Here is a 17,390-nt window from a genome sequence, read left to right on the forward strand (position 1 = left end):
GAGGTTGGTGATGTTCAAGAGAGAAGACGACGGTCCTGCCCTTCACAGCCACACAGATATCTTGAGCACTGTGCTGCTGTAATTGCGTTCACGCATAATTGGCTGCCGCATCAAAACAGCCCCCTCAAACTTGGCAGAGCGACGCAGAGAGGATGTAGTTTAATTTAGACTGCTGTCGTTAACCTGCGACTTCAGAAATCCGTCTCATTTAGAAGTTTCCCGACGTAACTAAATAAAAAAAAATAAAAAAAAAGCGACACCAGTCATGAAGGAACATGGCTTACTCCTGCGTATCACAGCGCGAGCTTAGTTTAACAAGTACATGTGCGGGAAACGTACGTGAGCTTTGATTGATTGACACGGTGAGGGGCTGTGTCTCGATGCTTGGCTGGTTTTCGGAGTGGCAGCTCAGTGGCCATTTTAAAAAGAGCACTAAAAGAGATCAAGGGTAGACTGAAGCTGGTTACTACTATAACAAGCCACTTCAGCCAGTCAACAGCCCCATTAATCTATGTCTGATGCAAGCACTCTTGTTTCAACAGCAGAGATTATGCTCATCTATCACCTGGATCATGTGTCTCACACACACACGCGCACTCTCCCGTTCTCGCTCTCATACACACACTTAGACTCGTATCACATTTACATTCTCCTCTCGTAACTGGACTTCGGTCTGCCTAATTCCACTCTCGGACATGCTGTAGATGCCTCTGGAGGAGGCATTGATTACAGTTCAGAAAATGATATCACATGTCGATTGGTGTAGCATCACCTCAACACGAGCTGCATGTGTCGTTTGTGATCAAATCTGTGTCTTACATTCCTTTAATCCCTGAAATTGTATTCCATGGCTATAGAGAGCAGCAACCGCAGGAACAACTTGGAGTTTCTGAGAGCAAACAATCATAGAAGCATCTTGAAACTGGATCTGAAAAAGGACTAAAGCACAGAGCAGAACAAAATGATCCTTTGTTTTTTGATATTTATTTTATTTTACAGTGTTAAATGATTTGTTGATAAAAATAAACAATATTTTGCTTATATCTAATGTCATCTTTATTGTACATTTAGTATGGTCTCTTGTTGTATGCATATAAAGATGTGCAGTATTTAATGTGGTATATTCTGGATTATACTCAATATACTGTTTTCTCATGAATGTAGAGTTATGATGGAATTTGTTGTTTTTTTTTACAGAAAATGGATTTGTACAACAAATGTGATTGGTCACTCACAGGTCACTGCCAATGTAAGATGGCTTCTCACTTCCAAAATATTTGCCAGATGAAGATCCAGTTCTGAAATTCAAGTTCGACAGTGAGCGGCTCTCCTGCCATCATATCAAACACAATCAATAAATATCAGTCTGAATGAGAGCGTTCCAAACCAGACCCATCTGTGAGAGGGAATGAACTGTTCTGGTTTCAAGGCTATCAGCAAACTCTACTGGCACTGGAAATGTCGATGTAGAAGTAAATACAGAAGATATATATAAGATGACTAACCGGCGTACATGTATTCTCCTTTAAAACACCGGTAGCTACTGTGGCAGAGACTGTAAAGCCTTCAAACTCTTGGATATGTTTACTTCAACTTCACTTTATAAAGAAAGGATCTCAAAGGAAGGCAAGGACGTTCACCTGAATGATTTGATGAAGTGTAAATGGTGTGATACATGTGCAGCTGCCTATACTGAGACTGGATTTCAACAGAAATGATCACCTGACTAAGTGACTAAATGTGCTGTCTCGTTTATATGACGAAAAACAACCAATACCATTAAAATAGATTTCAAAAGGTAATATTAGTGTGTCAATGTAGGAACAGAGTCTCACAAAATGTGCTGCTAAAGTTATCCCTCTATTCACAAAGACAATTGAGTAAAGAGGGTGTCTCGTATCAGTGGGTTAATCAATAAAACAAAGGTGAACTCGCACTTTTTGTACTTTCGTGCTATCTAAATGAGTTTGACTTCCATCTTCAGGGAGCTATTTCTGTGTTACTATCATTTAGCTGTGGAGTAGCGATGAGCACAAATGTGGGAGTCAATATTTGTCAATTCAGAACATTCCCGGAAAAGTTCACACATCAATATAGACAAACTAAAGGGATGCTTTTGCTTAATTGCCATGGATACGCCGCTATCCTGCGAATCGCTGGGTGAAATTTCTCCGAGTGAACTATTTCGAGAACACTGCCTCTACAGCCCATAAACCATTTCCATTCTAAACAATGTTGATCCAATCCTGCTTGAAAGATAATGAACCCGTGCAGCATACCTGGTGTGTGTTCTCCCACACTTTGCCTGTTAAGCTGCTGTGAGTCATGCAATTAAAAGCTGAAAGCACAGTGGGCCTGGCTGTTACTGCGCTGCAGAGAAAAGGGCACCATTAATACGGTATACAGCGTGTGGTGAAGCACTGGAGGCAATGAAGGTACCGCTTCAGTTTGTGCCTCATCGCTGTGTTCTGCCATTCATTTGCACACATAATTGCTGATACGAATCTACAGTATCTCTCCTGCACTGTACATCTACAGCACTTTCCACATTGTTATTATGCATCATTTAACGGAGGAGTTTGACATTTTGAGAAATTCTTTCAGCCTTTTTCGCTTCCTCGTTGAACGCTACATAAGACGATTCACACAGTAACACAGCAAATACATAAAACAGGAGTTAGCAGCAAGCTAAGAGCAAGAACTTTAAAGAACGAAAGAGGAAAGAGCTTGAGTCAAACATTTCTACCAGTACTTATACACTTCACATGTTTAATTAGTACATCTTCAAGGGTAAAAATAGTATTGCACCTACTCCCTGCTTTATGATGCATGTGTTTCCTTACATATTATATTACACTTCAGGCATGTGGAGAGTGTAAAATAGCAGACCGAGTAGGGCTGTATGTGTCAATAAAGCATAAAGTGAAATTATACGCTTAATGTGTCAGAAAACCGAGTGAATAAGAAGATTTACCCTTGAAGTAAATCACACAATTCTCCACGGATTGAAGAATGATTCTTGAGGATGTTGATTTAGAGCATAATCATAATAATGCATGATGCAGCAGGAACACAATTAGTGCTAGAGTAAATCACTGGTGAGATTTGAAGGGGGAAAAACATTTTGTCAAAACCAAACATACAAACCTATATTCAAATGAAGCACAATTACTGCGCTGAATCTTAAGTTATTGCTCAGGTAGAACAGGAATCATTCTCCCTCGCCCTGAAGTTGGCTGATTTAAGTATGTTTAGGAGGAAAATAGGTTGTGGGAATTAAGAGGATTAGGCAAAATAGAGGCACATGCTTTTCTGTATGTTGTGATTTGGTGCTATACACTATTTAGCATGATTTAATTTCATTCGAGAGAAATATGGAGATGCTCTGGTGCAATGATGATGACAGAATGTAGTGGTTGTTAAATGTTAATGTCTATAAGGAGGGTTGTTTTTGTTGAGTGTTATTTGCAATTTATGTTCTACTCTGGCATAGTGGTCTGTACCGCTAAATAATGTGTCACTTAAGCCTGTTGGACATAATTTCCTATAAGCATGACAAAAAAACAATGTCAATGTCAAGTTTTTAATTGATTTTTAAACAAAATCTGTTTATAAAAGTGTTATTAGAGTTATAAGAGTACATATTTTGTCAAAGTCAAACTGGTTCACCTGATTCCAGTCTATGTTAAGCTAAGCTAAGCTAACGGAGTGCAGGCTGAAGCTTTGTTTTTATTGGTCAGGTAATAAACTCTCTCTCTCTCTCTCCCTCTAAGACACAAAATAAATTTACTTCTCAATAAAAAATACAATTTCTTCACACATGCACACGATGACAGCCAAATTCATTGACATGCGATATTGATTAATTTATCATTTCGTCTCCATCCATGCTGTATTCCCTGCAGTCACGTATTTCTTTCTCTCAGTTAGCAAAAACATCTCCACACCAGTAGCAAATAAGATGCGTAAATAAATCATGAATGCCTCCGACGTTACAACCATGATGCAACTGTTGTGTCTCTCTTCTCTCATCCTCTTGTCACACACGCACACACACACACACTAGACTTCTTACTCGGTACAACACAATTTCAGTGGGAGTACAGTGTCATGTGTTTACGAGCAGACAGCACGCGGTTTCTCTTTCACGCCGTGCAAACTTTATTTCATCACTGACGCTTCTCATTTTACTGATAAGGACGTACAAATACGGGAGAGAAAAAAAAATATGATGATTAGTGAGGAAAATGGGGAGAAGAGAAATGGCGAGAGAGAAGTAGAACACATGGGAGGAAAAGCCATTTGTCATTTGTTGACACGCATGCACGCACACACACACACACACACTCTCAGGGGAATAGTTTTGGCCTTGAACTATATAATTTGTTTACAGCATTACTTCCTTTCATAGTGTAGTCATCCCTGTGTATTGCTTTACAATTGTTGGAGTCAACTATGTCATGATTGCAAATCATAAAGCGTAAATGAAGCTGGTGCAGAGGCCAATCAAAGGCATAGATACAGTTCCGGAGGTTTACTTGATTGTAGACTTTTCTATAGGCTGACCGTTACAAGTATGAATAAAGCATACGCACCATATCATAAAATAATCCTATACAATACAGTAAAAACAATAATAACGATGCCATAGAATGTCACACAGTTCCCACCCACCAACCCCCATCTCTGTCACTGTTCCACTTAAGAAGTGGGTTAGTTGGACTCTCTCTGCTGCTCCTTTGTAGAAATTCTGTTTTGATCTTCTGTCACGGCCTCGGGGGCCAAACGCAGCTGTGATGGACACAAATCCATCTGACAAGCTTTGCATACTCATTCCCCGAAGCTTCCCTGAACTTGTTCCCAAAGGCTCAAAGCTCTTCCTGGGGGCAACATGATGCAGATGAGCATGTCGGAACACAGATCCGAATAGCCACACACATGGGAGGTGAAGATGAATGTACTTGCATGCTCAATGCATGCTCAATGCTCTCTCTGCCCCCAGAGTGGACACCCTGCAGCTGAGTGGCCGCAGGGTTGGTATCCAGATCTAAGCCCTGGATGTCCACATGGCCATGTGGAAGTAGGGGCGCAGGGGGCGCTCGGAGAAGACAGTCCAAGACGCAGCAGATGTAATGCCGTCTGCAGAACTGGACACACAGCCTCTATGTTTCCCTACACTGTTAAACCCGGGCTGACCGGAAATCCAGCTCTAGTTGGTGGGACAATGTTTTTTTTAAAAAACTGCTCCTTGTAGGACAGAACAAGAGGTGAGAACCTCAAACTAGAGTTCTTTTTGGAGAAGCAGAAAAGCTTTTAGCTCTGCATGTGAAAAGAAGTCCAGGAAGAGTATGCCATGCAGTACTTTACATTGTATCACCAATGTGCACAGTGTGGTTTGCAAGTAATGCTGTGCAGTGGTCCCTGTTTTATCATTGTTAATAAGTGTGTAATCTAGCCTTTAACAGCCAGTGCTGAGCGGCTGTCGTGTATGAATGACAGTATTTAATGTCCCTTTCATAAACAATTATTATGCCACTGACACCAATATGTGGGTCTTTAGGACCATAACACCAGTCCTCATGGGGACCAAAACCTGGTCCTAATAAGGCAGAAACTAATTTGTGAAGTACTGGTTGTTTAGACTCAAGATTTGAATTGAGGTTAGACAAAGGTTAGTGGTTTGGATTAAGCCTAAAGCTAAAGTTAAAGGCTTTGTTTAGGCTGTCCAATCAATTACCATTTGATTTTACAATCAATTTACACTCATAAGCACACTTTGAAAAGTAGCAACAGCTTTAAGCTGAATATGTTTATGTATGTACACTGCATAAAATGCTGAATATACACAATTTAGTTTTTAATGTGTAAAGCTTATAGCATTTAATCCCCCCTCCCAACTTGACACACATGTGCAAGCATACATGGAGCTTGCATATGGGTGACAGATGGTTGGGTTTGGGCGTGTTAGTCCCCAGGGTGTGTTGGCTATACCTGCAGCATGTGGAGGGACCCGCGGCAAGGAGAGAGGGACAGAGTGTTACAGTCGACAGGAGAGAGGGGGTGATGCACACAACTCCCAGGTGAAGACACAAGCAGACTTGGCAATGAAATAGGATTTTCTGTGGTAAAAAAAAAAGTGTGAAGCTATACTGCCACGAAAGCTGTGACGGATAACGCACATCTGCAGCATCCACTGAAATTAAATAACGGCACTGCGGGACAGTGTAGCTTAATCACAGCCGGATCTGGCCTCACACTGTTTGCGCTCACACCCGCCGCACCCATACGTAGACACACAAGCAGTAAAATATGAGATATTCCCCAATCCCCACCTTTGTGTTCAGTATTCAGATGAAAGGACTTTTAGATGTGGAGTCATGCCTTTTGATGCAAAGGAATCAATCCAGAGTCCATGTTGCTGTGAGCATCCACACAGTGCAGCCTGTGTCGCAGCATGAAGGCGTCAGGAGAGGATACAAGAGGTGGACATGAAAAGGGAATGTATGCTGATTGAATAACAAAATGATTCACCCGGCGAGACCAGTGTGCCGTGGTGTCATGGGGGCAGAAGAGAGTTTTGGCACATGTGTCGGCACCTGTACACATCTCCAAACCCTTTCACAGGCTGAGTGAAAAGGCAGTCAAACCAGCAGGTCATGAGAAGAAACATACCCTTTACTCTCACTAAAGTCCTAATAAATTAAGGTAGGAACGCAAATACTGGCAGGATAATAGATGCTGAGCACATTCATTTGGAAATACAACTGTGTGGCTCCCACCTACACACTGTGGGCAAAAGCTATTCCACAGATGTCATCTGCACGATGTTCCCACCTGCACATGGATCCTGTGACTTGTGATGAGTGGATACAATATGCAGTATCAGTATTGGTTCGATACTGCTTCAAAATAAATGGATCAGATATTTAAAAAGAGACAAAAGCTTTATGTACAGTCATTGACCATGTACGATAATGGATTTTCTTAAGAGTTTGTGGTCTCAAATGCAAGTTTCAGGTCTTTTTCAGTGGCACATGATCTCAATTTTACAAGTTATATTAGAGGAAAACCGAAGGTAAAGAACAACATGTATGAGCGGAATCTAGTGCGATTGGATTGACAGCTGCTAGGTCCAATAGGAGCCTGGTTACAGGTGCTGTCTGTAAATTTCCAGCCTATGTCCATTTTTATATACACAGTCTGTAAATCAGGCTCCTTAAATAACCCATAAATGCTTCATTTAGCACAGGCTGGAAAGAAAGATGCGCGCCATATGTCATATGATTGAATTTGAGGTAGGGAGGCTACGCAGCACTGATCATGTGAGATACTTAAACAGGAGAAAAGCAAAAGAACAATAACTAATTTAGTAAAAAACTTACTCTTATTGTATTAAGTGGTATCGCTCCCTAGTTCAAACAAGTTCCCTGCCTGCACGTGGATCCTGTGACTATGCTCAGCCTCGTCTCTGACTTGTCGTCTCTGGATGTTTCAAACTTTTACCCCCACATTTTAAAACTCGAGGCACCTTTCACCTTCATCTTCCCTCTCCAAACCTGACAGAGAAATATCCCCAACGCATTTCTAATTTGGGCTTGCTCGCTTTCATGTGGCGATACGGTTCACTCAAATATATTTTCACACTCATCTGCGGTGTGACCAACATCTTCAGCATAAGCGACCCTGGCTTAAAGGGCCAACATCTCCACATAAGAGAGAAAAAGCTCTGCAAATAGTCAGTCGTGTCTGTGGGTGTTTGCGATATCTGTCACAACATGTGTTTGCAAATACCATCAAATGAGTCCAAATGAGCATGTCAACAAATGGAGACTGGCCCAAGAATCCCAATTTCAACACAGATTATTTTAAATTAAATATCAAAAGTGTACACTTGAAAACAACTAAACCACATACTTGAAATACAGCAAATTTCAAATGATCAATTTACAGCTGTCTTTTGCAGAAATGTACCCCTGACATCAATAAGATAATAATGAGACAAATTGAATACTGTTCTTATTGGATGAATGAGGACGTACACAAGAGATGTATGTATAGCAGATACATATTATGTATAGCAGCCATTAAGTTGTATTCAGGGGATGGTTAAGCATGGTTAAATGTTACTTCTTCAAGACATTATCACATGACTAATCACTCCACAGTGATTTGCTACAATAATGAAGAACATCCCTCCTGCCAAGTGATACTATCTGTATTTAGTTATTTGTTTTATCACACTTGACAAATGCAATGCTCATTAATCATCTTGAAAGAAAAAGATGAGTTTTTCACGGTCTAAAATGCAGAGGTTTTCCTCTGTTGACTGTGACCCATTGTTACAAAGGCAACCTGAAATGCGCAGACTGTGATTTTGAAAACCTCCCGTAATCAAGAGTCAAGAGAAACTGAGGAAGAAAAACAAATATAAATGAAAATACATATTCACACTTGATTGCCACAGTTTCTCATGACAGTGAAAGAGGAGTAAGCATTCATTTTCGCGGATGTATAAAGTTCACTCTTTGGGCAAATAACTGTATGATTCATGACGCTTCTAACGACCAACTCAAAACAACCTCTCCTGGCAGTTTCCTCTCATGCTTCCTTCAGTAACCTGAGTGCTCGTTCTCTGCTTAATGAATATCTGGAGTGGATGAGGAGGAGGATTATATAACATTAAAAAAAACACATTTTATTTTCTCCAACACAGGAGTTTGTTTATGTAAAACTTGAGAGCTGCACAATCTGTCGGTTTCCATTTCAGGCCTTTAAAAACATTTTTTTAAATAAAGTGGTTTCACTGTAGATTTGTTAGCTTGTGTAAAGGCCATCAGACATACTAAGTCAAATCATCACGCATACTGAGTTCGTAATGATTCCGAATGAAATTGTCTTACTTTTTAAACATTAAACTTGAAAGAAACAGTGAATAAATGCATACTGTTAAAGCCTTTAATGTATAACTATACAGAATATACACTATATAAGTTTATACTAGTGTATACTAACAGTCAGCAACCGACTTCCCTGTAGCACCATGGACAGCTTGCAGCAGCAGTGATGGTGCCCCATTCTCTCAATAAAACACAGCATAAAATAAACCCTTTAAGTGCTAAGTAGCTGTAATGTAAAGGTCCTTACACTAATAAAAACAGTAACAGTGTAATGGCTGAGGTCACTATTCTCAGGAGTTCCGGTGTGGCCTCAATACCAGTTACTAGTTACACAGCAAAACAAAAAAAAGCAAGAAAGAAAAAAAAAAAACATTGTGAAGGATAACCTGCAAAGTGTGTTCACCAACAGAGGAAACTAAGCTGCTACAGAAGAGCCAGAACAAATGACACTGTGGCTGATAAAATACAACATTCTGCATAGCAAGTGGAAGCCAAAGGGACACTGATCCAATACAGACATGATGAGTAACACAGACTAAACAGGGAGTTGGCACATGGTGGTGGTTTGCTGTTCTGATCATTTTTGATTGATTTTGACAGCAAATTTGATCTAGTTTTAGTTAGAGTGACTCAAATGCCATTTAGTTTTAGCTATATTTTAGTCATCTGAGAGTCAGAGAAGCTATTAATGTGTTATTATTATATAGACAGATACAACTGTTTCCATACGAAACAGTTGTATCTGTCTTGACAATCAAATACAATTATTCATTTTGTTACATGTTTGTTTCAATTTGAAGACAGTGAAACATGACACTTATTATCTTCAACATGTCAATTGGGATTAAAATCCATAATTATCAGTATTGGTGTTTTTTTAAGATCAACCTAACCTCTGTAACGTCACAGAATTATTAGTCTGACTGGATCTCGCAAGTGTCAGTAGATTTGTCATAGTTTTTGTCATGTCAACTTGATTTTTATTTACTTAACGTCTCATTATCGTCTGTGAAAAAGGGTAATTGATAGTTTCCGTCGACAAAATGAACACCGACTTGAACGCAACAATAATTACGACTACTCTATATAATTCTACATGCTAAACATTATGACCTGCTAAGCACGTAACGTCATATTCTAAGATATGCTCAAAATGGAAGTACAATAATACCCACAGGCATTTCTTGTGAGCAGCCAGGGCAATATTGCATCAACTAAATATAGTCACATACTCTCCACTACAGCAATTACTTATCATTCTAAATATTATGGCCACATAATCCTGGAGACAAAGAACATGTAAATAATGGTTTGTAAAGTGGAGAATAACTCAGTTATATCCAGACTCACTGACTGGATTTGAAAGAACTCAAGAACACAACAACAAACCGACTGTTTGTGAAGACTGTCTCTCCTTTGATTTTAGATAGTGATGCATGTAACCTCATGTAAGTTGACAGTTTGACTGCTTGAGAGAGTGAAGTGTGGTGTTCAAAGAGTGAGTGATCGCATGTTTGTGCACGTGCCATGTCTCCTCTCTGTGTGTGCCTATGTCTTAACAAGCGTGCGCACGGGGGTGAACGTCAGGCAAACAAAAAGGTCCGCCGAGTGTCTGCGCCTCCCCTCAGCATTTGGGCAAACAAATGGGTTTGACACATAAAGCGCAGCACTCTCATGCAGAATGCATAAGCCCTGCAGGCAGGCTTAAAACAAACAGTCAACGTGTCCATAGATGGGCCTAATAAGTCACCACACAACATGCACACAAAAACTTTGACAGGTTTAATTCATCCCTGTGGACAGTTAAGGCCAAATATGCCCAAACAAAAACACCTTTGCAGACACCAGCACACAATATGGCAACACCACTGCAAACACTGCATCCATAAAACAATGTTTCTGCTGACAAGACAAAAGCATTCTCCGCCCTCCCCTTTTTTTTGTCTCCCCCTCCTACTCCCCCACTCCTCTCACTTCCTTTATCTCCCGAACTTGGCAAGGAGAGAGAAGCTCACCGCTCTGCAGCAGGTGATCCAGGTGTAAATTATTGCAGGCGAGTTCATTTTTCCATGCATATAGATGTAAGTGCATATGTGCTATACTTGCATACGCTTGTATGTGTGTGTGTGTGTGGGTGGGTGTGTATGGTGGTCTTGCAGGGGCCACGCAGTAATTGATGCCGACAGAAAACATCCCTCCAGAGAAGGTCACACCACTGAGCCCTGCTGTCTTCCTCTTTTCTTCCCTAAAATCCATCAGTGTAAGTGAGCGAAAAAAAGGACTCAAGGGCAGCATTTGAGTCCAGATGAAGACTGACACGGAATGATATAAATACAGATACATGTCTAAAGTGAGGACGGATAGAAATGAACATCTCTTTTGCCCACTCCATCCATCTCTGTCTCAACCTTTCTCCATCTCCGCAGTCCCACGACTTCCCCCACGTCTCACTCTCTTCATCTGCCGTCGCTCTGCTTTAAGTTGACGGGTTCGGTGACGCTTTTAAGGAGTAAATGCACGTTTGCACATTTCGTTTAAGTGTGTTAAGCGTACAAGGCTTGGTGTGTTTTACAAAGTTGGTGATCACACGATCTGAAGGAGATGCCTCAGGAAATGTAGCCTGCAGCATCATCCGTCTTGTGGGGACCAATTAGGGAATAGTGGGTGAGTACAAGGGGGCAAGTTGTCTGTACTGGCAGATGTGTATGGGTTAACAAAACAAAATCCCAACAAGAAAAATAGGAGAGATTTCTGCAGACCATACCCAGTTTATGCTCCTTTAATATCTTATATTGCTGTTAAGACGTAGCCTAATTATTCTGCTTCCATGCAAATGATGGACCTGAGGGTTTGTTCTTTTGTTTGGATCCTATGCCTGTGTGTGTGTGTGTACTTGTATTTGTTCCCTCTGTAGGATCTTTTTCTGGCATAAACACTGACCTTAAATAGTCCTCATGGGTACCACAACCTGATCCTAATGAGGCAGGACCTCATTTTTGAGAAACGGGTTAAGTTTAGGGCTAAAATGTGAACTGCGGTTAGGTTAAGATGAGGGTCAGGCGTCAGCTGTGGACTTGTTTCTGGCTGGGCTGTGTAACTTGCCACTGTGCTTGTGAAATGAATCACTCCAATCCAGTACGAAAAAGACCAGTTCAACCACAGCTTCTAACCACAGCTTCTCTTTCAGTCTGAACTGTTTTTTTTTTTTTTGTTTTTTAATGATCTCTTGTTGCTCGCCTGCCCACTCAAACCTAAATTGCCATCTCTCGTGTTTGGGATCACTTGTTTGCTCATCCAGTACCAGCAGCAGCTCGCCCTGTATGCACACACTGTTCCTGAGCCTCACACTCAGCCTGCCCAATCGTACCTCAAGCCCCATTTCTATGTTGAGAAGCAGAACTTGTGGACCGAACGATGAATTGTCCTAGTTTGCCGACACTTTTGTTTTGCAAACACGTTGCCTCTTCACTGTGTGATTTTCGCGAGCATGTTGGTAGTTCAGAGGTGTGGCTCCTGTGCGCACTATACTGTGTGATTCTAGCTGAGGTGTCATGGAGCTGACTGGGAAACATCTGGCCTGTGTGCCCACTTACTTAACTGCTGCTTAATGAAGACACATGGGTTCTCCTGATGATCTCCACTCTGCACCAAAACCTCGGTGCTGCTGCAGCTTATTCTTTCATCTTTGCATCACACATACAAAAAGCTCCACATATTGATCGCTGCAGTCGTGCACTTTCACAGACCACTGACTGCCACACTGCATCCACATTACTGCTGTTGACTTTAATACATTTCACATTGATGTAAATAAGTCAGTGGGCATCTTCTATTTTATCGTCTGCCACACTAGCTTTTCTACACAGTCCTTGATCCAGCTCTCGGACTATCTGCTGGCCTGTCAGTGGAACATTAGCATCTCCCCCAATTCCATGTTGTAGAATGGTATAATGATCTCGTTTCGTTACTCACACAGCAATTAAAAGTTCAGATATTTTCAGCCAGGGAATAAAAAACATTGCTCAGCAGATAGTTGTTCATATATCTGTAGGCCCGCGCTCATTGTAAAGACGTAACGTCACCCATTGAAAAAGTGAAAAACAATGCCTTTTTGGCCATGTGCACCACTGAAAAAAATAAGAAATATGTATTAATGCTTCAAATTTTGTCTTTTTGCTTAGAGATTTGTCTTCCATCTGACAGTGCCAGACTAGCATTTCCCCCTGTTTACAGTCTTTATGCTAAACTAATCTCACTGACAGCTGGTAGTTGCTTCATGTTGAATGAACAGAAATGAGGGTGATAATGAACTTTCTATCTAACTGACAGATGGACAGAAAGTTGTTGCGTTTTGAAAAGCAAAAGCATGTTTTCGACACTTCCTCGGATATTATGCGGACAACCGTGAGTGTGTGTGTGTGTGTGTGTGTGTGTGTGTGGCGCTGATGAAGACATTTTGACATGTTGCAGCAGGAAAAGCGCCGGTGTTCCTGATATCATTAACGATGGCTCTGTTCAGTTCATGTAAGTCAGGACAGTGTGACAGCGAGCCTGTATATGCTCCCTTAAACCGCGGTATAGCTAAATGGAACTCAATGGAACTGCTCTCCCCACTGTGACCTGTCAAACTGTCTGCCATGAAAATGGTCCATATCGGTTCAGTTTTAACAAAAAAAGAGGACCCAAAATGCAGAAGTGGCGAGAAAAAAAGTTCACTTACCGCAGGCAAATTGGGCAATTGAAATCAAGACAGCATGAGCTGAAGCCGGGGTGAATAGCTGAATCCAAAATAGCATAGCAGGCAGGGGAGAATCCTGTAACACAGACACGGAGCACAAAGGTAAGAAGATGAACTGGCCGCAGAGACTCTGTATATTTTAAAGGAGACGAGATAACAAGACACAGGTGACAACAATTAGGGCGGCAAGTGAAACAGGGAGGAGAGAAAGTGAGACAAGACACATGGAAGGAAATCGACCAAATAGACTTGAAATGTTCTTTCATTTAAATATAAAAAAAATGAAATAAATACAAAGCAATGCAAAACTACAAAAAAATATTAAAGTTATGATATGTGCGTATTGTTTGAGAGGATACATGGACTGTATCACCAGCTCACGAGATGCTCAAACTGTGGTACGTGTACCACCAGTGGTATGCAAACTTCTTCTGGAGGTACATAGGATATACAAAGGATATACCAGGATATTTGATAGGAGTGGAATTTTGACCGTGTGTGTAGATAAAACAAATAACATATATACATACATAATATGCAATAATGTATATACATATATATATACATATATATACATACATATATAAAGATATGTATATATATATATATATATATACATATATATATCTATGTATATATGTATATATATATATATATACGTATATTATACATACATATATAAAGATATGTATATATATGTACATATATATACACATATATATATACATATACATATATACACATATATATATACATATACATGTATATATATACATATACATGTATATATATATATATATATATATATATATATATATATATATACAGTCATACATATATAAAGATATGTATATATATATATCCTGGCACGCTGCTCGCCAGAATCTGCCTCAGTGTTCAGATGTCAGGCATTGTCTCAGTTCTCCCTATCTTCAATAAAATCTTTCAACTTCACTCAGAGGTTCCATCACTGGTCATCTCACCTGATAATTAAAAGTCGCCGTAACAATACACGTTAAGGATGTGTGGTCTTTGCTATAGCCAAGGTTGAACATTGCTGCTGAGACGTGCCGTGATAACATCATAATGTAGTTGCTTGCGTTCAGTGTGTGTTGACCATCTTGAGCCCACGGCAACATATTAAGACTTGCACCAGCCCAGCTGACCTCTGTATTCTCTAACTTTAAACTAATGGATATAAAGGAGTTAGAATTTTGGATGTGGAACAAAGGGAAATGCCACTGGAACTTTAAAGGTTTTGCAATTATTACACATACCTAATCTCGAGCGGCGCACACTCACTCTCTCCAAATCCGCACTGTGCACATGTAGAGTACACGCCGATTGGAGCTAATTTTCCTCAAATCTTCCTTCAGTCACTGCCATCTGCGTCTGTTGAAATGAGAAGAGACAGAACCAAAATCAGACAGCGAGAAAAATGGAGCAGTAGGGGACAGGGATGTGAAAAAGAGAGAACAGCATGAAAAGGTGGTAAACAATTTCATGCAAATAAAGGTTGAACAATAGGTGAGCTTTCAGTCTCTCCCCCTCCCTCATGCCGTGATGCCGCTCTCTCTCCCTCTCAGAGCCAGGGCAGAGCTTTTCAACAAGGATAAAGCAGGGAAAGGGATGTTTTTTTTTTTAGACTATTGAATGCTCTTTGAAGCATTCCCAAAAGGTTGATCCTATTCAGAGAAAAGGTTTCCTATTTCTCTGATGCTCTTCAATAATTCATCGTCCTTTTTATGGTTTGGTCTCAGCGCTGGAAGGATTACTACCTGGCTGAATATGAATAATATCATTGTGATATTCTCCATCAAGAGAACACTGCATCCACGGTGCAGCAGGTTTTGGAGATAGATTAAAAAAACAGAGTTTAGGCATCGAGCCCGCAACAGGAAGAGCTTTTGCATCCTCCCGGATGGACCCGAGACTGAGAGAAATGGAAATGTTAGGCATCAAGTGCATAACAAACGCCGCAGTTTTCCAAGCACAGTGCGTTGCACTTGATCTTCCCCACAGGTCAAAAGGCATTTGACTGGGCAGGAACGCAAAGGAACAGAGATGTGCGTGTGCATTTGCATGCCAGACTTCAGCCCATTTTACACCTACATGGATGCACAAGACTTGCATAAAACGGCCACTTCAACCACCAACTTTATATTCTGTCTGTGATTGTTTACAAAGGCGCTCAAAAACAATAAAGAAAAAAACAACTTGTCATGTTGAAAAGGTCCAAATGCTAAAAAGCATTTAATGAATTCACTGTTTTCTGTTTTTTTTTAAAATTCTTATTTATGAAGTTCTACTGCAGTGCCGATTTTCACTGTGATTAATTCTTCACAGTTTTCAGGGGTGTAACACACCCACTTACTTTATGAGTCCAGGAAATTCATGCAAGTGACTAATTCTACTGCAAGTTTCCTCAAGCACGGTTCATTTAGGACATAAAAAAAAACAAAAAACAACCACAATACTCAGTTTCTCAAGTGATATTGAAGGGAACAGTGCATTGTGGCAAATTTTTCCATAATGAATAAACCAACCTTCTGGGATTGTGGATTAAATCATTAGCAAGAGGAGAGACAAAGAGCAAGCGTAAATATATGAAAGGTTATTCCCTCTTTGAAATGAGAACATGACCACCCACCCACACACACACGCACACAAACTGCTCGCCTACACTCATAAACAAGCTCAAGGGCCAATAGATGAGGTTCTTCTAAGCAAGAGCAACCACAGTTCATCCGAAATCCAAACGCACACAAACATATGTGCTTTAATTAGAGATTCATCACAAATTAACAAATTTAATGAGTTATTTATTACACGTTATTACACATTTTCTTTCAGTCCCTTTCTCATTTTTTCAGATATATACGGTACAGTTCCCATAGGAGTGTATAATACATGTTTATATTGTGCTTCTAGACTCATTTGATTTGTACAAGTTTATTTTTTCCCCTCAACTTAATCTGCATCTGTGTTGATTGACCCTGAGGCTTCTTTAATCTCCTTGTTACCTCTTTTGTTATGCAGCAAAACACCAAAGCAAACTACTTGTGTGTTTAAAACCAGCGAGGAGAGATTCTGACTCTGTACATCATAAAACCACTCAGTCAGCCCTCGTGCCCTGTATAGCAGCATAATGTCTCTCCGCTGATGAATTCGGGGATTCTTATTTGTCTCCCGTCTGTGTGTGTTAGACCCTCGCCAGACTCGTTAATAGGATTTCTGAGTTTCTTACCTGCACATGGATGCATCCCAAGTAAATTATTTAACCAAGTATCATCTCGGGGTGAGTAAGGGACGATAAAAACAGTGACTGTGTTTCTTCAAATCCCAGCTCGGCAGACCACACAGGACACGGGATATGATTTGTTGGTTTATTAACTATGTAATTAAGCTTCCGTGTACACAAGACCAACAAAACAAACTAAGGGAAGTCTGAATAATGCAGAGAAATAATTAAAAACAAAAGAGATATAACACACACTCGCACACACACACACAGCAGCCTCATCCATGTTCGAAACAAACAAATAACTGCCATCAGTTTTAACATGTTTTTTTTTGTTTTTTTAATTATTGCGGAGCATAAACAGAGGCAAAGATGAAAAAGCTGTACAAAATCTACTATCACAATTAATTTCCTTTCCCCTCTGTGACATTTGTCTTTATTTATACACCAACTTCTTTAACACAGACCAAGTCATTTTCTTTTTTCCCTTTATTAAAATGTTATTATTATCCCA

The 17,390-nt window shown here is 40.2% G+C and overlaps 1 protein-coding gene across 1 annotated transcript in view; it reads right to left on the bottom strand.

The window, feature by feature from the left end:
- The window catches only part of LOC122771069 (protocadherin-18-like), a 132,595-nt gene that overhangs the window by 64,710 nt on the left and 50,495 nt on the right, over positions 1-17,390 (bottom strand). Inside the window, exons 2-3 of the mRNA XM_044028383.1 lie at positions 14,913-15,027; positions 13,618-13,711 (exon numbers count right to left, since the gene is read on the bottom strand). The gene's annotated coding sequence lies outside the window, so the exon portion shown is untranslated. The remainder of the gene's footprint in view (positions 1-13,617; positions 13,712-14,912; positions 15,028-17,390) is intronic.

Source organism: Solea senegalensis, linkage group LG6 (assembly GCF_019176455.1).
Source record: "Solea senegalensis isolate Sse05_10M linkage group LG6, IFAPA_SoseM_1, whole genome shotgun sequence".
Taxonomy (NCBI): domain Eukaryota; kingdom Metazoa; phylum Chordata; class Actinopteri; order Pleuronectiformes; family Soleidae; genus Solea; species Solea senegalensis.